Consider the following 23,784-nt stretch of genomic DNA (forward strand, 5'->3'; position numbering starts at 1 on the left):
CTCAACCTTCTCTTGCGGAGGCTGAAAAGGTCCAGGTTCTCTAGTCTCTCCTCGTAGGGCTTGGCCTGCAAGCCCTTAACCATACGAGTGGCCCTTCTCTGCACCCTCTCCAGGTTATCCGTATCCCTCTTGAAGTGCAGTGCCCAGAATTGCACGCAGTACTCCAACTGCGGTCTGACCAGCACCCGATAGAGGGGAAGTATCACCTCTTTGGATCTATTCGTCATGCATCTGCTGATGCATGATAAAGTGCCATTAGCTTTTCTGATGGCTTCGTCACACTGCCGACTCATGTTCATCTTGGAGTCAACTAGGACTCCAAGATCCCTTTCCACTTCCGTGCCACCCAGCAGGTCATTTCCAAGGCAGTAGGTGTGCTGGACATTTTTCCTCCCTAGGTGCAGCACTTTGCATTTCTCCTTTTTGAACTGCATTCTGTTGTTTTCTGCCCACTTGTGCAACCTATCCAGGTCTGCCTGCAGCTGTTCCCTGCCCTCCGGCGTGTCCACTTCTCCCCATAGCTTTGTGTCATCCACAAACTTGGACAGAGTACACTTCGCTCCCTCGTCCAAGTTGCTGATGAAGACATTAAAGAGTATCGGTCCAAGGACCGAGCCCTGCGGGACCCCACTGCCCACACCCTTCCAGGTCAAAACTGACCCATCCACCACGACTCTCTGGGTGCGACCCTCCAGCCAATTCACCACCCACCGGACTGTGTAGTCATCCAAGTCACAGCCTCTTAACTTGTTCACCAGTATGGGGTGGGATACCGTATCGAAGGCCTTCCTGAAGTCTAAGTATACGATATCCACCCCTCCTCCTGTGTCCAGGCATTTCGTAACCTGGTCATAAAAAGAAACTAGATTAGTCAGGCACGATCTGCCTGCTATGAACCCATGCCGGTTTCCCCTCAGCATAATTTGTCCTGCTGGGCTCTCGCAAATGTGTAGGCATGTCTTAGGGCATGTGTAGACAAAACAGGGGCCCTATATTGAAGTGGTGACTTTTTAAAAACACCACTTCAATTTAGGGCAAAGTAAACCCCCATGTCGTGTACACCCGTGTCTTACCCGCCTCTCTGGTGGCGGGGAGGGGAGGAGAGGCGAGCTGCCAGCGGACAGAGCAGTCCCTAGGTTGGGGGGCTGGTGCTCCCTTCCGCAGCAGCGGTGCCCCCTCCCCAGGAGGTACCTGCCCACAGGCACCCGGCTCAGGCCCAGGGGCATTGCAGCTGAGGAGGGAAGGACCAGGTCCCTGCACAACTCATGCAGACAGGGAGGCTCCAGGGGAAGGAAAAAAAAAAAGATCAGGCTCAACACGTTTTTTTTTTTTCCTTCAGTGGAGCCTGCCTTCCCGGCCTGCTGCCAGGCTGCCTGCACAGCCCCTGAGCTGCAAGGAGCCTGGTGCTTCACTCTGCAACTGTAGGGCAGCAAACTAAAAGTCCTCAGAGGTGTTTTAGTTTTCTGCACCCCAAAGTCACTTAAGGCACATTACGCTGCTGAATGTGCTACAGCGCCTGGAATTAATGCACAATATGCCACCAGTGCGTGCAAACACCAACACCATTAAAGTGGTGCAAAAGCATTTACACCACTTTAAAGTGTTGTGCACACATGCCCCTTGTTTCATCTATACACACCTGTCCCAACCGCCTGTGGAGGGTTCGGGATTGAGAGTATGGTCGGGGTAGAAATGTAAGAAAGGTTTATTGACTTAAAAACACAACTACATGTATTAACAAAACAAACAATGACAGACAAAAGCAATTCACGTAGGCAACTTATTGGCAGTCCCCTCTGATGCCTGATACACAGCAAGCTTCTCTTTCCACAAAGTTCAGCGAAGTCAGGCGTCCCTGAACAACATTGTCTGAGGGGTACCGGGAAGGACCCTGGAATGCAGTCCCTGGGCTCCTCGAGGTCCGCAGGCCCACTGATCCAGGCAACAGCTAACTAATCCTTTTTACAGAGCTGTATCTTCCTTCTGAATGGTTTCCAGATATTCCAGCCAATTTAAAGCTTCTGAATGGTTCTGATAATGTACAACCACTTAGATTCCTTTTACTTCAACTGTCCTTAGACTGACCAGTAGCAGTACAAGCCTTGCATTCCTTTGATAAGGTAATTTTAACTACACCACAGGGCATTACTACTTCAAATGCTATACTACTTACTTTGCTAAATTTACTAGGCCTTACTTTATACAAGGCCTTACTACATTTTAAACTTTAATTAGGCTTTTAGCAACAGCATATAGCTTAATATCTAAACAAATACAGAAAAACACGTAGTCTAATTTTCATAGAGCCTTCAGCAAGCACCTTTATTACACAGTCATAATTTCAGCTGTCACACATACCCTCAAGCACCTCTTCCACAAGCTGAACATTATTACTTCCTTCAGCCTCTCCTCATTATGAGTTGTATATCAAGCTCTTTATATTTTTGTTGCCTGCCTCTGCGCTGTCTCTAACTTCATAGATTTCATAAACATTCCACAGGGCTGGAAGGGACCTCGGGAGATCATTGAGTCCAGCCTCCTGCCCCAAGGGCAGGAAGTTCGCTAGGGTCAAAGGATCCCAGCAAGATAAGAGTCCAAACACTTTAAAATGAGGAGCCTAAAACTACATGCAGTACCCTAGATGAGGCCAAACCAGTGCAGAGTAAAGAGGCACTATCACATCCCATGCCTTGCACCTAATGCTTCTATTGATGCAGCCCAAAACTACATTTGCCTTTTGTTTAGCTACATCACACTGCAGACTCATGTTGAACTTGTAATTCACCAAGACTCCCAGATCTTTTCCACGGGGCTGCTATCCAGCTAGGTGTCACCCATCTTGTATTTGTGTTTTTGATTATCTTCCCAAGTTGTAGCACCTTGCAGTTACCAGCATTGAACCAGCATCATTGTGTTAGCTCTAGCCCAGCTTTCCAATCTGTTAAGATTCTTCTGAATTGTACACCTATCCTACAATGTGTTTGCAATTCTACCTAGTTTAGTGTTGTCTGCAGATTTGCTCAAAAAGCTCTCTATTTCATCATCCAAATTAAACAGCACTAGGTCCAGGGCAGTCCCCTATGGTTCTCCACTTGAAACATTCTGCCATTCTGATATGGATTCATTGGAGGTACCTCATGCCAGCCCTATTTTCCTATGATCCTATGTTAAACAAAGTTCAGTATTAGTTGATTACTCCTATTTGCTCACATAAAACACACCCTGGAATATAACACTGCATCCTCTTGTTGAAAGGCAATGCAGTACTCTAGATGAGGCCAAACCAGTGCAGAGTAAAGAGGCTGCACAGAATGATGCAGAGTTATGGCTGCACAGAGCAGGGACAACGCCTAATCTTCAAATGACTCACCCACTTTATCCTGCCTGGGCTAATAGGAGCAGCTAGGAGACAGCAAAATTGCCCTAAGAAAATTTAGTTTGTCTGGTGGAATATCAAGACCATTAAAAATGAGAGATGATTGACAGTTAACACCTGTGGAGTAAGAAACAATGGATCATTAAGTCAGTTGATTCCCTCAGCTCTCTGAATAGAAATGCTGCTGAACTGTGAAGAAGGAATCAAAGGAGGATGCTTCTATCCCTGATAGAAAAATCAGCTTCCCCACTTAATATGTACACCCCAATTTTGAGGGGGGCTGATTTTTTGGGAAAAGGTGTGTGATATATGCAAGTAAACACAGTATTTTTATTGTGTAATACCTAAGGACAGATAAGGGTGAGAGTATTGCTGCGCTAATTGCTGCACAGGGTGTAAGAGGTGTGTAACAACGTGGTCTCTCCCCTCAAGAGAGGGCAGCCAGCCCTGCTGAATTGCTGTAGCTGTGGTGAAGCTGCTGATAAGGGACCTGACTGGGAGCTTAACAATGCCAAAGAGATGAACAGCAGGGTAGCAAACTGGGAGGGAACAGCTGCCACCCAGAGGCAGGTGTTGGGCTAAACTGCTGGCTGTTTGGGGGGGGGGGGGCAGACTGTTGTGTGAAGCCAGAGCCACAGGGGACCCCTCCCAGTGTCTGAAACAGCACAATAAGATTTTGTTTGCTTAAAAACTCTGTTTTATTGGTATGGACTGGCTGAGGAGCAACGCAGGGAGCAGAAGCCCATTTAGAGAAGCCCACAGGCAAAGTAACCCACTTACAACATAGGAAAATGTATTGCATCTCATTCTAACTGACAAAGAAGAGTTTGTCACTAATTTGAAAAATGATGGTTGTCTAGACCAGTGGTTCTCAACCTTTTACATACCGGGACCTATTTGCCAAGACTGATAGCTTGTCCTGACCCATACCCCCTGGCCCTGCTGGTATCCCTCACCCCCAAGCCATAGCCCCTTGCCCCCCTGATCCATGCTGGTGCCCATCACTCCTGATCTGCAGTCCCCTGCCCCACCCAGCCCTGTTGGAGGGGCCCCCAACTGCCTCCATCCTGCTTAGGCCAGAGCATGAGCAGCAAGTGCAGGGCCCCTGCATGCACGGGGACTATGCACTAACCTGTGCTGCCAGGCCAAGTATGCCAGCTCCCTGCTGCGAAGGACCGCCCTCACCTCCTTTCCCCATTGATTCTCCCCCCGCTACTCCATGACCTGCCACAGCCCTGTGCCACTGTTACCAGTGCCAGCAGGCAGGTGTGTATGCACACACACACACACACCCTGCCCTACCTCCCAGACAGTCCCTTGGACTTCCATCCCCTGCTCCCTATACTTACCTGCGTCCAGTGGCTGGGGCTGTTCCCACGATCTGGCTTCACTCTATGCGGGCCATGTATGTCTTGTGCGCAGACACGCATGTGCCTGATGCCTCCAATCATCCCAGTCTGCAAGGGGAAACCTGTGCTTTCACAGGTTTTTCTGGGGACCTGCTTGTGACCCTTTCAAATATTCTTGTGACCCACTTTTGGGTCGCAACCCACCAGTTGAGAAACTCTGGTCTCGACATCAGTAGTCATGTCCTAGTTATACTTTATCAGAAGATAACTCAGACTAGTAACTTTTAGATTTTGAATTTTAAAAGTCAGCTTTCCAAAGTGTAAAGCAATTTTGGCATAACCAACCAGGAAGAAACATTTTAATGAAGAAGTGTTAATATTCAAGCATGTCTCAAAGGAATTAGTTATGGAGTTCTCTGAGGTTAAATGTAAAACTAAAAAATAACTGGTACTTCATGATGTATAAAACACAGAACTGAAGGTCTGGAGAATTTCTAAAGGATCTGTTCAAGCTACATTTTAATTATAGCTGGAAAAAAAATTAGAAGAACCAGATTATTTTTGTATCAGGCAAGTATAAGGCAATCGATAAGTTGACCACTGTGCAGAGCTAATATTTCTATATGGCCCACAAGATGAAGGAAGCAGAAATTACAGAAGACAATGGTGGAAGGAATAAAACAAGAGGAAGATACAAATAGAGAAGTTGATGAAGAAGAGAAAAGTAAATAAGGAAAAATAAAATAACAAGAAAAACAGAGTATAAACTGGCCAGGAATAAACTTAGTTTAGACTTTGTAAACCAGTTTCTAACCATAAGGAGAGTTAGATTCTAGAACAACTTACATATAGGAGTTATGGGAGGCAGAAACCTAACTGGTTTCATGATGGAGGTTGATCAATTTACAAAAGGAATCATGTGATGCGGTTGAACCCAATGGCAGGTGACTGGACTTGATGATCCAAGAGGTCCCTTTCAGTTCTAATTTCCTTATTATATTTAGAGAGAGTCTCTGGAATTGATTAAGGTCACTTAATTATATTGGGAGGCGATGATGTCAGGGTTGAAATTTGGAATACAATAAAGTCAAAACTATCGGGCTTTCCAAAATCTTTACATTTCAGTTGTGTTAACGCATATTATACTCTTTCCCTTTTGATAAATATAAAACACATTTCTTTTGGTTTCCATTCTCATTAAAATACCCATTTTAAAAACACTACAAACTGATATGGCAGCTGGGCAAATTCAGATAAATGTTGCTTATCTAAACTGAGAACTCTTGGAAAGTTGGATGAAGATTTGGCTGATAATGGGTGGCTGCTTGGCAGCTTCTTTTTTGTGCTTCCTTTGTTTGTGCACTCCCATAAATGTACTACATAAACATCCACTCTCTGAGAGTTTTCACTGCATTTACTTGTAGTTTTACTCCCTTTCTTTTTTTAACTTCAACTTGTTTATTATGTTTATTCTTATCCTATTTACCCATTCTTTCACTAAATTCTTATGTTAACTGGTAATTACTCTTGCTTTTTTCTGTGTAACTTTCTCAATTTGTTACATGTTTTCACATTATTTTCTCTCTCAAGCCTTGTTCATCCACAAAATAAACAACTACAAACAAGCACATTTTCTTCCTTTATGTTCAATATTAATTTATTCTGGATAAAGTCCTAAGAAAAAGCTGGGCTGGATCACTTTGTCCAGTGTTAAAACACATGAAGGAGGCAATTTGGGGAGAGAGAGCTAAGCTGCAAGAATTCCCTTGCTGACTTCCCTCCAAAGGGTGCATTTTATATGGGGCCCATTCAGAGTCCCTTAAAGTAAAGGGATCTATTAAGAAACACAGCACCATTGATGAGGAAACCTTTTTTCTCCACAGCTGATCTTGAAACTTGTAAGCCATCTCCCCCATTCCTGCTAGTACAACTCTATGGGTGACCTGCTATCAATAACGACCGCTACCCCAGCTGCCCCCAAGGTACTGGGAGACAATTCAAGGAAAAAACAGAATACAAACCTACGTTGCATTATCTTTCCACAGTGTCCAAGGAAGATGATATGCATCTTCTTAGCTTGCCGGTTACTGCCTTCAGGCTTAGCCAAATCTGCACACTCCTATAACGTGGACCTGACGCCCATGCAGTTTCTTTCTTGAGGCATGGTTGTACATGGGGATGATGACCAGAGATCCAGGTTTTCCATTTCCCATGGAAAAACAGCAAGCTGCAGATTTTGCCCTTTACTGGAAGAAAATGCAGGGTTCTCATTTTACCAGAGAAACCCATGGATGTTGCAGTTTTGCAAATAGCTCTGTGTAGGCTGGCAGAGTTCCAGCCTGCAGGGGGCTGGGAGGGAGCGGGAGGGCAGTCCGGCAGGGGGCACCCTATGCATGTATTTGCATGTGGCCCCCAGGCAGCTTGGAGAGCAGCTCCTACAGGTAAGTGGGGGGCGAGGGAGGAGGGAGGGAGTTAGGCAGGGCTGGGGCTTGGGGCCCAGGGTCGCAATGGATGGTGGCAGGGCCCCAGCAAGGAATGGGACGGGGCCACAGGCAGTTCATCCAAGGGATGGCTCCCAGGGAGGCCAGTGGGAACCTGTGCCTCCAGATCTGTGTGTGAGGTAGGGGTGGGCACGAGCTGCTGGCTGCAGGCTTGGGGTCCAGCCCTGCTGCCCTCACTTGGGGCTTCTGCAGCCAGGCAGGTGTGACCTGGTACAGCAAGGCTGTGCAGGAAAGCTGCTTGCCGCTGTAAGCTTTGTGCTGCCCTGCCAATGTGTCCCTGGCTCACACAGCTGCAGCGAGTGGCACAACCCTGCACCACCGGGGACATGTTGCCAGGGCAATGCTGAGCTCACAGTGGCAAACAGCTTTCCTATACAGCTTCACTGTGCCCTGCAGTGCCAGGTTGCATCCACTGGGTTGTGGAGGCCCTGGGGAAGGACAGTAGGGCAGGAGCCCATGCCTGCAGTGGGCAGCCCATATCTGCTCCCACCCCACAAACAGATCTGGGGGGGGTACAGGTCCCCGCTACCTCCCGTGAATGCGTGTAGTGGCAGGGAGCCAGCGCCCCCCGCCCCCCCCCCAAGCCCGCAGCAGGCAGGGGGAGCTGAGCTCTGCTTCACTGCAGCAGCCGCAGCCTCCTGCCAGGAGCAGGGGGCTGTGGAGCCAGGTCCCTGGCCTGACAGCTCTGGCAGCCCCCTCCAGCAGGGCTAGGGGTGGCAGGGGTTTGTGGAGGGAGTGAGAGGTACCAGTAGGGCCAGGGGCCTGTGGGCAGGGGGGTGGTAAGGGGCACCAGCAGGGTCAGGCAGGCTCGGGGGGGGGGAGGGAAGGGAGGGGCCTTTCATTTTAATCACGCATCTTGGGGGTTTTATTAGAGAATCTGCAATTTTTTTATCAGGGAAAACCAGGATCCCTGATGATGACAGAGCTGGCTGAACACAGGATGGTAACTGCTGTGTCTAGATCTTGAAGGACGATGAACCTGCCAAATAGGATTTGCTTACAGAACCAGAAGTGACAGCATCTGGTGCTATATTCTGAAGTTCCCACATCTCTAACAGCTCCTGCACATTTCATATAGTATTTTACATTCTCTACATTACTGAATAATGAAACTGAGTCCCGTTTAGGCAGTCAGGTTAAAGCCTAGCACCATAGATGTTGTGTGGATCTTCAAAACAAAGCATCTGGAAAAGTTAAAATTAGTAGCAGGGATCCTGGTTCACTGATAAAAATGGCAAATTCTCTGATTAAAAGCCCCCCAAATTCACGTTTTTCCATGATTAAAATGAAATACCATTACACATATAGGTATCAGTTGAACTTCCCAGGAAGATCAACTTGGATATAAAATGTCTAATCATCCTTTAACATAGGTGTCAGCATCTAGCATGTGTTTGAAAGAAAACACTGAAGTTAAATAGCATCCAAAAAGAACAGTGCTGACAATTACTCATAAACAGTATTAACGTGAAATATCTGAGCACTTCCTAAGATAGACTTAAGTTCAACATTATAAAAATCTCACTGTTCTATAAAAGATAATGCAGCTAGAAAAATGTTAATGTGACTAGCACGTTTCTACTTACTTGTGCAACTATTACAAAATAATTTAAATGTATTCTGCAATTTAACCAGAATTAATCATGATCTGTTTCAGTTCTATTCTGTTTCCTTTAATTGTTTACATTAATAGCTAACATATATAGTATGACCACTCCTGTAATTTTAGCACACAAAATAAGTCGGAATTTTAAATTCAAATTAACCATGTTTATTCTTCCTTATTAACCATGTTTAATGTCTGCATCAACAACCTGAAAGATGGCACTGAGTGCACCCTCAGCAAGTTTGCAGATGACACCAAGCTGGGGGAGTAGTAGATATGCTGGAGTGTAGGGCTAGGATTCAGAGTGACTTAGACAAATTGGAGGATTGGGTCAAAAGGAATCTTATGAGGTTCATCAAGGACAAGTGCAAAGTCCTGCACTTAGGATGGAACAATCCCATGCACCAGTACAGGCTGGGGGGCTGGCTAGCTAGGCAGCAGCTCTGCAGAAAAGGACCTGGGGATTATGGTGGACAATAAGCTGAATATGAGCCAGCAGTGTGCCCTTGTTGCCAAGAAAGCTAACAGTATATTGGGCTGTATTGGTAGGTGTGTTGCCAGTAGATCAAGGGAACTGATTCTTTCCTTTTATTCAGCACTGGTGAGGCCCATATCTGGAACACTGTGTGCAGTTTTGCCCTCCCACTACAGAAAGGATGTGGACACATTGGAGAGAGTCCAGCAGAGGGCAACAAAAATGATGAGGGGGCTGGGACACACGACTTATGAGGAAAGACTGAGGGAACTGGGCTTATTTAGTTTAGAGAAGAGGAGATCAATAGGGGACTTAATAGCAACCTTCAACTATCTGAAGAGGGGTTTGAAAGAGGATGGAGCTAGACTGTTCTCAGCGCTAGCAGATAACAGAACAAGGAGCAACGGTCTCAAGTTGCAGCAAGGGAAGTTTAGGCTAGATATTAGGAAGATTTTTTTTCACTAGGAGGGTAATAAAACACCGGAGCAGGTTACCCAGACAGCTGGTGGAATCTCCATCCTTGGAGGTTTTTAAGACCTGGCTAGACAAAGCCTTGACTGGGATGATCTAGTTGGGGCTGGTCCTGCTTTGAGCAGGGGGTTGGATGACCTTCTGAGGTCCCTTCCAACCCTAGCTTTGTATGATTCTTCTTCCAACACCTAAAATGTCATCTCAAAATACAGTTCTCTCTCTTAGTACAGAATCTGTGAATAAAACTCCAAAAGATGTTTTACAATTTGTGTATGCCTGGGATTTCAATATGCCACTAACTGGGTGCATCTACATGAGTTGCTTACTGCACGTTAGCCTAGTAACACTGTGCAGTAGTATGCTGGTCAAAAACTGTGCTAATAAGCTACCGCACAGTGTTATTAAGCTACTGCACAATAACCATTGCAAAAAAACCCATGCACTGGCACTACTGTGCAAGTCCCCAGCATATCGTGAGAAAGGTTAAAAAAAAATCATGATTTTAAAAATCATAAGTTTTGGGCTACTTTTTTGCCTGTATATTTCTGAACTTTTATGGTGTACCTGAGTCACATTTTTAAGCTTTTCTCTATAACTTTGATATTTCCTGAAGTTGAAATTCTCCACTAATCACATGCACTTAGATGCTGGAGTTTTAAAAAACGCACTAGATACTTCAAGACACGATCACTTCATGAGACTTGATAAAATCACAATGTTTTGCAACGCTGAGGTGGTTAACAGTAAACTTAGACCATTTGCAAATTTTACTTTTACTCATATTTAGAGAAAAACGCTTTCCTCTTCTTGCGTGAGAAGGAACAACAAAGGAGGAAGCATTTGAACTCTTCTCAGAAATGCCTCTTAGTCTTAGTCATGAATTAAAAATTAAATTACATTTTTAAATGCATAGGTTAAAATCATGAATCTTGGTAAATATAGGATTCCTAAGTATTTGATGTTGTTTTCTAGTGAATAACAGATTATTAAAACCAGTTTAACAATTTTTATTTTTAATTTAAAATGTAGAAAATGGATCAAAATACAAATTTGCTTCTAACTGGCTAAATAAGGGTTTTTTTGTGTGGTATGTGCCTATTGCTCCTCTGTGCTGAAAAAGGTCTAAGCAAGTCTGAGGTAGCCATTTTTCACACAATAGCATCATAAAGCATTTGTTTCAACAATTGTTATTGTTTTTGACACAAATTTATTCTGGACAGTATTTAGGATTTTATTCATACAAACAAACAATTTTTTATCATTTAAAAAGTTCACCTGACTATAAACCTTTTTATTTATGCTTAAGATAAAAGCATTAACAGGATTCTTCTTTTTGGAGCAGAAAGGAAGCATATCAAAACCCTGACATTAAATTTTAAACTAAAGAGCAAACCTTCACTCATAACTTGCTTACCAGAACCTAAGAATTCAGTTGACATGGGTATAGCAAATGACACACCCTGCATGCAGGATAAATGTCTGAAAAGTCAGACTCTAACTCTCTGAAGTAGGACATCTGAAAAAAGGGATGTAACTTGAAATATGGTCAGTTCTGAAAATTCTGGCTATAGCTTTTGTCACAAAAAGACAATAGATTTACATTGTAGATTATCTAATAACTGCTCTGAAAGAATCTAATCCTATTTCTGCAGACAGCTAATCTGAACTCCTGCATTACACACACACACAGTAATTTTTACTTATTTCTTTCACTTCTGCTCTAGCATTTGAATCAGGCTCTTTTGACAAGACAAGACCATGCCTCTCAGGACAATAAAAATAAGTTGAAATAAGTGACAAAGTTCACAGCTTCAGCTGGAACAGAAATGGGCCCTAATCACCTAGGATAGTGGACTTGAAGCTTCCTAAAGTCACAGGACTCTTTCATATTACCTAGTGGTATCCTAAGACTGATGCAGAGCCAGGCAACCCAGACTGGCAATGGTGGTACACTACCTCCTAGCCAGCTCTGCCATTACCCTCAGCTCTTAGTTTTCACTTATTTTTTGACTACAAAAAAGTAACAAAGCAATTCTTCTGTTGCAAAGAACTCAGAAGGACCACAACAGGGCAACATCTTTTTAACATTATAAGGATTCCTATTTTAAACCTTTGGTTATATGATGTGAATCGTGTTTGCACAAGTACAGTGCTAGCATTGCATGGAATCCCATGGCACCCTTGAAATGATCTCAAGGCATCCTAGGGTATGAGTTTAAATTAACTGCTGGTACAACTAATCCCAAATTTATTTATGTAAATGGACCCCTGTATACCAAAAAACCTGGCCTAGAGCATGGACAGACATTGTGAAAGCTTCCCATCAGAACTAGAATTTCACATGAAGTATTCTGTTGAACCTAGGCCAAGACCAAACTTTCTTTCAATCAAACAAATATTAGATAATACCTTTCCAGGTGAGATGCTAATGCATGAATCTATTTTGCCATTTAAAGTATACCCCCATCCTATTCTAAACCATTAGAAAAGTTTAAGATGCATGGAATGAAAGGAATTATTTCAATCTTATTATGCAGATTTCATTTATACTTCTGATCTATGGGGAGCCTTGGCAAATTACAGAATGCTTTTATTGCCTATTATATGTATATTAGATTATATATGTAACACAACTATTACAGTATGTAACAGACAGAAGAATAATCTAAAATAACAGGGATGCAATGGTTGGATATAGGATACAATAGCTACCACTGCAAAAAAAAAAAAAAAAAAGCTGTCCAAAGTGTTCATAGAAGTCTTCACATGAGACAAATCCCTAAAATCTGCTACTATAGTAATACTCTTCTTCTTACTTTCCATAGTTAAATACGCCATGAATAAGGTAAGTTATGTATGGGAATCTTTAAATAATTATAAAATATAATAAACTGAAAGCAATTGCTAGTGTGAGTTTGTGACCATTTAGAGCCCTTGGAGAAATGCAGTTTCTTGCAGGTTTTCACCATTTTTCTTAGGATTCCCCAAGAAGCATATTTGTAATGAGTGCTGGATATTGATGTAAGAATGTATATTTTGTATAATTACTCTACTGAAGGGAACATTCATTTTAGAATCCAAAGTCTAGACTGAAAAGCTGTTAGAAAAAATCAGGTAAGATAAATCCAGGTAAAAAAGCTGGATAGGGGAGGCAGATCTTTTATTTAGCAAATGCCTCATATGGATAGTTGAGGTCTACTTTGCTTCCTGCTGACTAGAAAACATGATTTCTGAGAAAAGGTTAGAAGAACTGGGGTTATTTACTGAACAAGAGAAGACAGGGATGAGGGATTTATAACAGTCTCCAAAAACATAAAGAGTGGTTATAAAGAGGATGGTGGTAAGCTATTTTCGACGGTGGCAGGGGAAAAGAGAGGAAATAACAGTCTTAAATTGCAGCAAAGGAAATTTAAGTTGGATATTAATAATAACCTTGTAGCTATGAGCATTGAAACAGATTACTTAGAGAGGCTGTGGAATCTCCTCCATCCTTGGAGTTTAAGAACAGGTTAGACAAACATGTCTGAAATGGATGACCCTGCCTTAAGCAAGGGGTTGAATTATATGACCTCCAGAGGTTCCTTCCAGCCCTATTTTCCTATGATTCTACGACTGAACAGTAATCCCTACAGCGAGACAGATGGAAATTACTACTGTTAGGGAAATCTACCCTTAAAGTAGGTAAGATTAGAAAAAAATGACTTGATAAACAAGGACTTTCAGCTGAATTAACAAATGAAGGGCAAACCGATCCTCATATGTAATCGCATTATATTCTGGCAGTTGAATTTATATGTGTCTGCTGCATGGGGAAAAGGAAGACCTTGGACAGTGTATGCTATGTGTCTGCTTCTCCTGTTCATCATGAATCTGAACTCCATTTGTGTTGCCATGGAGGGCAATTTTGGGGATAAACTAAAAGTGGAATTGAATAGGAATGTGACCAATGGATTTTTGATTACATGGATCCGCAGTTTCTCCCACTAGGTAAGAGATAAGGGAATATTGTAGAACAGGTTTGTTCCTTATAGCCTTAAATGGGAATGAAGTCTTCTGAACACTATATAGAAGTCATTGGTACAAAGCCTGTGTACTTAGCATTGCTAAATGGAGGAGGATTTTACACAAAATGCGCTCAGCATCTAATTTAAGGAGTAAAAAATCGTATCTGGAAGCATAAGTTACTGGTTACTGGCTCTGTAATGGTTAGGGAGATAAAGCCTATATGCTGTAGGTTACATCATTTAAAAGCACTTCTGGAATCTCCTTCAAAGATTTTCTGAAGACATCACATTTTGCTTTCCAAAAGCCTGAAGGATTGTCTTGGAAAGAGAGAGAACAGTTTTAAGTCTGAAGTTGGATGGTGTGTGGGCATAGTTAAATGATACTTTAACGAAGATAACAAAGCTGGTAGTGCCATAAAGTTTTCCAGTTTCCCTCACAAATTCAACAACTCAGACATTCATAAAATAAACAAGTAAAGGAAGTCAAAAGATGTCAAAAGAAAATAGAAATTGTAGCTATATAAAATGTTGGACCCCATAACGCCAAAATAAAGTCAACAACTGACCAGGGCCTTTAAAAAGAAACAAGCTCGATTTTTAATTTTCTAGGATTTAGCATGATTTTTTTCCAGTTTATTCCAGATAATTCTCTTTTCACAGTTTTTGCACTGTGTAAAATTAGGATAAGTGTCATCTTTACAGAAAGAAAATCACATTACTATGGCATCTTTTTTGGAAAATGGGCCAACAAAATGTGACACACATTTTGAGGTACTGTTGTATTTAATTAAGAACAGTTCACATTCTACTTTTAAAGTATTCTCTTTTTTCCATGCTTATGAAAAGTTCAGAAAAACTTTATGGCATTATCAGTTTTGTTATCTAGGTAGGAAAGACTTGTACTGAAGTTACAGTTAGTCATAAATATGGAAAACCTGGACAGTAGGGAAACAAAAGCGAGAGGCTATAAATAATACATGCCTGAGAAGTGAACAAAAACCCTTTTTTATTTTGCTCCAGAATCTTTCATACCAGCATAGTTTCACAAAATGATTCACAGTCGACTATGAATGCAGAATGCATATAATGTAATGTTCAGTGAAAACAAACAAAGATGAGCAAGAGGAATAAGTTCAGACTCAAACATTAAAAAACACTGATCACAGTGATTTATGCAGAAAGCTGGCTAGATATGCACCTTGGTGATTTATGTCATATTGACTTATGACAGAGATTGCACATTATTGCATTATTCAGTTTTCCAAAAACTTATGTATAAATCTTTTAATTTGGGATGAATCAGCAAGGCATTTTTTAATGAAAAGTAAACTACTAAGAGCCCTTATGAAACAAACACATAATCAACAAAGAAAATGAAATGTAGAATGCTCTCTCAAAGGAGAATATTATAATTTTTAATAATAGTAACTTCATGTCCCAACTCATGACAAAACAAATTTACTATTTTGAGATTATAAAAAAAGTCAGCTACCATTATCATGTAATGAGATGGAAAACAGTTTTGTGAAGATTCCTGAAATTGGATATTCCTTTACTCAAGTAATATCGCCAAGCAAACGTAATTAAATAGCATTTTTGGTTTTCAGGTAGGAGTTTAAAGGCAACCATCAATGTCAAATTTAACGCAGCATTGAAAATCTGTACAGAAAAGTACCATTCGTCAATGTCTCCTCATTATGCAACATACCTGCTAATTGCCCCATCAATGTTTGTTTATCTCTACAATCTCTGATTTGGCAGCGTGTGTAACCAAAGTTCTCATTCAGCTCTCAGCCCTGGTTAATTTTATAAGTAAAATTTTGACTGATTTATAGTTAACTAGATAGAGGATTCAAGCTGGTGATTTAGGTGAAGCATAATCACACCTGAAGAAAAGCTTATGTGGAAAAGGGTTGTCTTCATTTTAGTTCTCTGAAATGTTGAGATTTTAAAAGTAGAGAATACAAGTCTCTGAATATTAACTGAGCTTCAAGATTTTAAATCATGCCTTAACAATAGTGAGGCAGTTTTTAATGTAAAGAGTTACTAATGCAAGGAATAAAATTATAGTGAGTTTAGCAAAATTCATCCCAATGGCAGAACACGTTTGCTAAAACACTGGGCACGTCTACAAGAGATGCCGATTGCACAGTAGTCGAAAAATACTGTGCAGTAGCGTATCATACCATGGACAGTGCTAATATGCTACTGCGCAGTATTATTAGGCTACTGGGCAGTAGCATCAAAAAAGAGATGTTTGCTGGTGCTACTGTGCACTATCTCCAGTTAGTGCACATTTGTGCAATACCGCCAGATCCTCTTCTCCCAGCTCTCCATTGGCCAATGCTCAAAGGGTAGCCAAAGGAAATGGTACAAAGACATACTCAAGGTCGCCCTCAAGCATGGAGGCATAGACACCGATGGCTGGGAGGAGCAAGCTGCTGGCCGTTCAATGTGGCACCACCTGGTCCACCAAGGTGCATGCCACTTCAAGGCCCAACAACTCGATACTGAGGCAGAATGGCGGTGGCAGGGGAAAGAGAAGAAGACCAACCCGGGGCTGCAAATCCCACTCCTCTGTGCAACAACATGCTCCCATTGCCGAAGAACGTATGCATCCAGAATCAGGCTCCTCAGTCACCTGAGGACCCATCAAGCCTGATGGATGTCATCCTCGATTTCAAGGGACCACTGCCACTGCTGATGCAGTAACTCCGGTTACTGAGCATTTACAGTACTTGCTAATATAAGTACTAAATATATGTGCAGTAATGAATGAGCAGTAGCATCCCATGTAGATGCCTCTCACTGTGTACAATATTCTACGCTGAGGGAGCAGACATAGGTGTGTCTAATTGCGCCTCAACCTCTTCCTCAACCAAAAAATATCCTGGTGGCAAAGTGCCACTGATTTGTCATAAGCAAGCCAACCTAATTTCTCCTTTTCTATTTCACCTGAACTCTGAAAGTCTACTAGACACAATCCATACTCTCAAGCAAATAATAGGAAATGGTTCATATCTCTGTTGCTAAAGTTTTACATAGATAGCATTATTCAAGCATTGCTGATCCACAGTTTCATACCACAAGATTATTGCAGTTCCTGTGTTTAACTTTTGCACTATTTTGGAGTAATTCTGAGGCCAGAATGACAAATCCCCTATACAATTAAAAAAAAATTAATGAACTGTAACTTATCTTCTTTATGATGGAATTAGCTAATAAATCTATGTCTTGACAATGAAGATCTTTTTTTTAGCTTTACCTAAAAAAAGAATATACAAATTGTAAGGAAACAGTTTGAGAATATCTTGACCCATAATCAAGAATAACAAGGGGCCTTGCTGGACTACTCCCACTTCTGGTTGTTAATGATCAAACCTACATCCTTCCCCTGGAGAAAGATGAACTGAGAGCTTCTTTCCTTTTTTACAACTGTACACAGTACCCTAAAATTCTTTAAAAGCCTTTTTGGAAAGAAGGCATGCATTTGGAAAGAAGAACTACACTTCAGGGAGAATTTTGGGAGAATTCACAGTTTGAATTTGAAAACATCTGTAACTGGCCCGTTTACTTTTGTTCACTGAGCTGATTGCTGTTACCAGTGAATCTGCCTTACTACCGGGTTTTCCAGAGCCCTGCAATAATAGAGGCTTCAGTGACCTGCCTAAATGTCTACAGTTCCTGTGAACACCCAAATCTTCCATAGCACTTAGTTTGCTTCATCGTCCTGGGAATGCTGAAGATGTATGTAATTAAAAAAACCTAGTAGTATGGTAGATACTTTTCACTCCTGAGGACAGGCAGCACAGGGCACATCTACATGTGCCATTAGGGGGCAGCAATATACTGTGGAGCTTATTACTCTGCAGTTTATTGTGCCTAGACCACAGCACACTGAGCAAGGTCACAGCAGCCCAGTCTGGCAGGGCCCTGGGGGTCAGCCTGCCAGCTCAGGGCTGCTCTGACTGGGCTCAATGTGCTGCAGAGGGGCTGGCTGGGGCATGAGAGTGCTTTACCACAGGGCTAGTCAGTGGGCAGCACCAGTACTGTAGCACATTGGTGCCCCAGCCAGTCAGTCAGTGTTTACACATGCACTGTTTTGCATGAAAAAACTATGCAGCAAAGTAGTGCTTGTATTTATAAGACTCTGCTGAGGAATTCATTAGTATTTCAAGAGTGCAATGAGACATGGCTTTGGGACTCCTTAGGCTAAGGGCAGACAAGCAAAAAGTCCAAGCCTGAATTGATTTAATCTTTGGTTGAACCAATTTGTAAGTGAACAGACATTCACTTTTGATTCCTGCAGTGGCTCAGGCTAGAAGCCAGGGGGTGCTATAGCACCTCCCTTCCCTTTGGCAGCAGCCACAAGTCTGCAGGGAAGCTGAACTTGGTGGGGAGGAGAGGGCATGGCCAGGCCCTGACAGGCCACTGAGTATGATTAGGGAGAGGTTTAAACCCCCACCCTGGTCTGCAGGGAACCCATCCAGGGTGTGTCTGGATGGGGAAGGGGGAAGCAGCCCTAGCCAGGCTTGTCCCCAAAGTGGGGTGTGGGACAACATGGCCAGACACCAACCAGAGCAGCACCTCAGGTGAAGGAGGGACAGGGAGGGGGATTAATATCTTCCATCACTCCCACCAGCACAGGGACTACGGCTGGGGTCTGCCCAGCTTTTCCCCGCACTGGCCACTTGCACAGCAGAGGGCATGACCAGAGCTGGTCTGGGAAGCAGCCTCCGGTACTTCCTGGGCTGTCTCTGGCCTTGCCCTCCATGGCACGAGTGGCTAGCTGGGGGGAAAGCCGGGCAGACCCCAGCTGGGGTCCCCATGCCAGTGGGAAAGAGGGGAGACAGGGGAGTTTAATCTCCTTCCCCGGTTCCCTTTGCCATTAGGTGCTGCCTGGGCTGGCTCTGACCACACGCCCTGCGGTGCAAGCAGCCAGTTGGGAGGAGAGTTGGGCAGACCCCAGCTCGGGTCCCCGGACTTGTGGGAGAGAGGAGAGACGGGGGTTTAATCCCTTACCCTCACCCTAAGCCTGCTGGCCCACGTCCCCCACCCCCTCTATTCCAGCAGGGAACAGTCTGGCAGGGACTGCTCTACCCCCACCAGGCAGACTGGGTGTACCAGCCGGGTTTCCCACCCTCACCCCCTTGTCAGCCAGCCCTCACTGCTGTGGCTAGGGAGCAGAGGGGCAGGGCTAACTCTGCTCTGCTCGAGCAGACAGCACAGCCCAGCCTGCCTAGCCCAGCCCAGGGCTGCAAAGCATGCTGGGGACTCTGATTTAACTTGAATCAGGGATGGGTCTGGGACAGAAGTTCCATAAAATGGTTTGACCTAAAGCAATTATGTCTGATACTACATTCAACCAGGTTTATCTTAAACCAGTTTCAGCCATTTTGAAACTGGTTTATGTGCACTGAACTTCTATTCTGTTACAGGTTTAAACCAGGTTCTGACAACTTAAACCAGCTCATGTATAACTTCTGTCCCTAGCCGTAAAGTGCTGCCTTTAAAGGCAAGCCAGGGCTTTCACTGCTGCTGTTCTTTGTGTAGCCACAGGGAGTAGGGGTGTGAAGCTAAGTTGGTCATGCACAAGGAAGAGCTGCACTCTGAAGAGCAGGACTCAGGACTGTGCTGCTTAACCCATTCCCTGCTGGCTTCACAGTGGGCAGTTTGCTTTCTCATTGCTGCAGCAGTAGTGGCAGCAGAAACACTGGCCACATGGAGGGAAGGGGGAAGAGGAGAAGGGGAAAGCAAGGATGGGACTTTCCTTAGGAGCTACAACTGCCTTGACTTGCAGGAGCCGCTCCACTCCCCAGATATGAATCTGAAGTTGGTTCCAGGTTCCCAGTTCCTTACTCCCAGTTCCCAGTTCCTTTTTTCAAAGTTTCTCTTTCCACAATTATAAATGTGTTAGCAATCAATGAGACATGGTAAAAAGACATCAAATATATGTATTTTCTAATAAAAATATTATATCACATATCAAGAACACTGCACTGAATAAGGAGCTGAGGTGTACGGGATGATGGAGCAAAATCCATCTAGGATCATATCTTTACCACTGGGGGATGTAGCAGGGCACTGGGATGGGCCTGCTCCTTTAAGAGAGCAAGCAGCCCGAGGCTGCTTGCAGGTGGCAGAGGGGAGCTAATGAGGGACTCACCTAACTGGAAGAGAGGCTGGAGCCCTTCATTGGTCAGTTAGGTCCAGCGCCTGCATTGGTCAGTTAGTCTCTCCCTGTCAACCATGAAGTGAGCAGCTCCTGGCTGCAGGGCTCCTGCAGGGACCTGGATTTCGTTGAACATCACTGGAATCCTACAATTTGCCCTTAAAGCTACAAGTGTCCTACAGGGCCATAGTCAGCTGAGAGGGACCTATCAGGCCTGAGGGCTGGATTGAGGCTAGTGGAGGCTCAGGAGAGACTCAGTGGGAAATTATTAGGATTAAGGCTCACTCTAAGACCTGTGGGCAGCCTCTCTTAATCAACCTTTAATATTAAGAATAAGGTGTGGTAGGTGAGCAATCTCGGCAGAGTGACATTAGAGTCTGAGCCAGGCAGGAGCTGCAAGGCCACCAGGGGGAGTCATGGCTACTCCTGTGTCATTAGCCTGTCATAGGGGACACTGCTGAAGAAGTCTGGGCAGGGCACTGCCCAACCTGAAGCTCAGTTATCAATTGACATGATTCCAACTGACAGCTCCCACGGCCTGTCTGCTATGTACATTGTGCTGAATAAGAAGCTGATCTGGTTGGGATTTGGGGCAAAATCTGCCCCGAGTCATCTCAAACAACACATCTCTGTGATCAGGGGACTTTCCTAGAGAAACTTGGGTAGGATGCTGCCTAGCTCAAAGCTTGGTTTAGAAAGGCTCCTTATCCAATGCAATATACATAGCACACAGGTCTGGAGAGCTGTCAGTTGGTATCATGTCACTCAAACCAAGCTTCAGGTCGCATAGCATTCAGTCTCATTCATTGCTAACAAATTTGTAATTGTGGAAAGAGAAGTTTTGAAAAACGAACAGGGAACTGTTCAGAGCAGCCAGCACAAGGGTTGCCAGAAGGTGGAAGGGGGCAGCCCTGGGTGCCCAGGGAAGAGCGAGCAGTACCCTTACCTGGAATAGGGAATGTGTAACATGGTCCCATCCTGGGGATGCCCCCCTGAAGCTCCCCTCAGCCTTTGTCACTTTTGCCCGAAGGAAGTTATTTCCCCTTCAACTCCCTGCCATGCCTTGATTTAATTGCATTTCTAGAAAAAGGGAGGCTGCTCTAGGTCCCCACAAGCCAGATTTCATACTCCTGAACACAGGGGTCATGCTCATCACCTTAAGAGCTAATTATGTTGCCTCATCTCCCGTTTTAGCCATATACAAGCCTTGCGGATGTTACAAATCCCTCACTTGGCATTAAGCCCCATTGTCCGATCCAGTGAATCTCTCCTCCATGGGCCTTCAGTCCCAGCATCCACTAAAGTCATTGTGGCTTCCTAAACCTGGAACAGTCTCTGCCACTGTTGGGGCCTTCAGCCCCAGTGCCTTCAGCCATCTCACCCCTTGGGGCTCTGTACCTTAAACAATCTCCACCCCTCTAGGGCTTAGGCCTGCATTCTCTGCCCCTCCAGGGCTCAGTCCTCTGTCTCTATCTGTTTCCAGAAGACTCCACCTCTCCCTGGCTATGGGCCCCTGGCCCTACTTATTCTTGCCTCTCATGGGCTGCAGGTCCCTGACCCTGGTTCTCACCCCTTATGAGCTATAGGTCCCTTATCCTTGTGGGCTATGGGTCTCTTACCCCGCCTCATCATTCTACAACTATGACCCTACTCCTCAGCCTTGGCCCCCATCACTTGAGCCCTGGCCCTACTTCCAGGCCAGTTGAGACCTCCATCACCCCTACAGTCTCAATCCCTAAACCACCAGTCTTGTCTATCCCAGCTCAGGTTTTAGTCAGGAGCCCTGGGACAGCCCTTCTGCTCAGGAGCTTACCTCACTATGACTTCCAGGTCAGACTGCCTGAAGCACTCAGCTCAGGCCTTGAACTTATATCTTAAAAGCCCAGCCCCTTTTGAGTCACCTTGATTGCCCTCTGCCTCACCTGCAGCCTGCCTTCCATTAAAGTAACAAGAGCACCAAGCCGACAGCTACAAATGCTTGAAAGTTCATTAGGCCAGACCCAGTAAATAAAATGATTACATCCTGCTGATTAAGTTACTCACCCAGTTGTTTTAACTTTCTCTATTTGCCCCAAATTATATTTAAGTATTCCATACAAACAGGAATAGTATTGACTGGATAGGCTAAGAGTGTCCCATTTCAGCATATTATAATAGGGTTACCATACGCCCAACTTTTCTTGGACATGTCCTCTTTTTGAGCCCTCTGATCCCCACCCGGGAGCATTTTTTAAATCTGACCAGATGTCCAAGATTTCACTTTGCTCTGCTGGTAGGAGCAGGGGAAGGGCAATTAGAGGCAGCAGAGAGCACATATGTACCTGCCTGCAGCTGCAGAGGCATGCACAGACCCATGTGGTGCTCCCTGCTGCCTCCAATTGTCCCTCCTCCCCCACTCCCACTGGTGAAGCAAAGTGAAATCCCAGACATTTGGTCAGGGTGGGGGCTGGGGCTGTGACAAGGCAGGTGGGGGCGGGGGGATTGCCTGCCCCTCCAGCAGGGAAAAGGGGACCCTCCGAGGGCAGCAGGAAACTCTGTGCCCGGGCCGCTGCCTGTGCTCACAGGAGCAGAGTGGCCAGGAGACACCTGGAAGGAGGTGGAAGGGGGCCATGGCCCACGCAGCAGCCCCATCCCAGGGCAAGGGGTCCCATAAGCCTCCCCCTCCTCTTCCTTCCAGCCCACGCCGGAGCTAGACACACTCCGCCACCACCTGCATAAATCAGAGCCACCGGACTCTGGCCAGGTCAGGACAGGGACAGCTGGGATCCCTCTGGCAGGGCAGTGGGGGGAGGAGGAAAGGTGCCAGTGGGTCAGAAGTGAGGGGCACCGGCAGGGCTAGGGGGGCAGGGGCTGCAGATCAGGAGTGAGGGGCATGGGTGGGGGGGACTATGGGTTGGGCATTCAGGGCACTGGCAGCACCAGGGGGCTGCGGGGCACCAGCACGGAAAGGCGGGGGGACGGGACACAGGTACTGTGGTTTGGGAGTGAGGGACACTGGCAGGACTGGGGTCAGTGGCTTGGAAGTGAGGAACAGCAGCATGGCTGGTGGGGATGTAGCTTGGCAGTGAGGGGCACACAGAATGGTCAGAGGCAGGGCACCAATATGTTACTGCCCGCCACCATTATATGCCCCCTGCCTTCCCCTTCTTCCCCACAACTGAATGACAGGTGTCCTCTATTTTGGACCTAGAAATATGGTAAACCTAACATATATGATAGCCTGGGGGTTAGGCATTCTCCTCAGGGGTCAGAGATTATGATTAAGATTCCTGCCCTGAATCAGGCAGACAGGGGATTAAAATCCAGTTTTCCCATATACCAGATGAGTACTCAAAATACAAAGCTAGTGGATAAATGAAGAGCTGTTTCTTTTCTGCAGTTGTGTGCATCTAACCTTCATTCTTTTCTAGACAAAACTTTAATGCTGTTGCTGCTGCTACTGTTATGAAGACCCAAGAATATGATGGAAGCAGGGTTTGTAAGGTAATATAATGCCTTTTTTTGGACCAACTTTTATAACCGGAAGAAATAGGAGTTAGCTCTTACTTCAAGTGCCCTTTATCAGTTTTGCAAAATAAGCAATCATAGTCCAAAAGCATGTCTTCTTTAAATCAGTGGCTCTCAATCTTTTTAGATTCAAGTCACCCCTCATGGGACTCAAAGCACCCCTCGTAAAATATCAGCTCTTAGTTTTCACTTATTTTTTGACTACAGAAATATGAGTCATTCTGTTGCAAAGAAATCAGAAAGATTACAGCAGATCAGAATGTTTTTAATACTACAGATTCCTATTTGAAATCTCTGGGTTCATCTTGCAAATCATGTTTGCA

At 44.6% G+C, this 23,784-nt stretch overlaps 1 protein-coding gene across 2 annotated transcripts in view; it reads right to left on the reverse strand.

The window, feature by feature from the left end:
* The window catches only part of CCDC146 (coiled-coil domain containing 146), a 142,764-nt gene that overhangs the window by 61,187 nt on the left and 57,793 nt on the right, over positions 1–23,784 (reverse strand). The window lies entirely within an intron of this gene.

The sequence above is a fragment of the Alligator mississippiensis genome, chromosome 4 (assembly GCF_030867095.1).
Source record: "Alligator mississippiensis isolate rAllMis1 chromosome 4, rAllMis1, whole genome shotgun sequence".
Classification (NCBI taxonomy): Eukaryota; Metazoa; Chordata; order Crocodylia; family Alligatoridae; genus Alligator; species Alligator mississippiensis.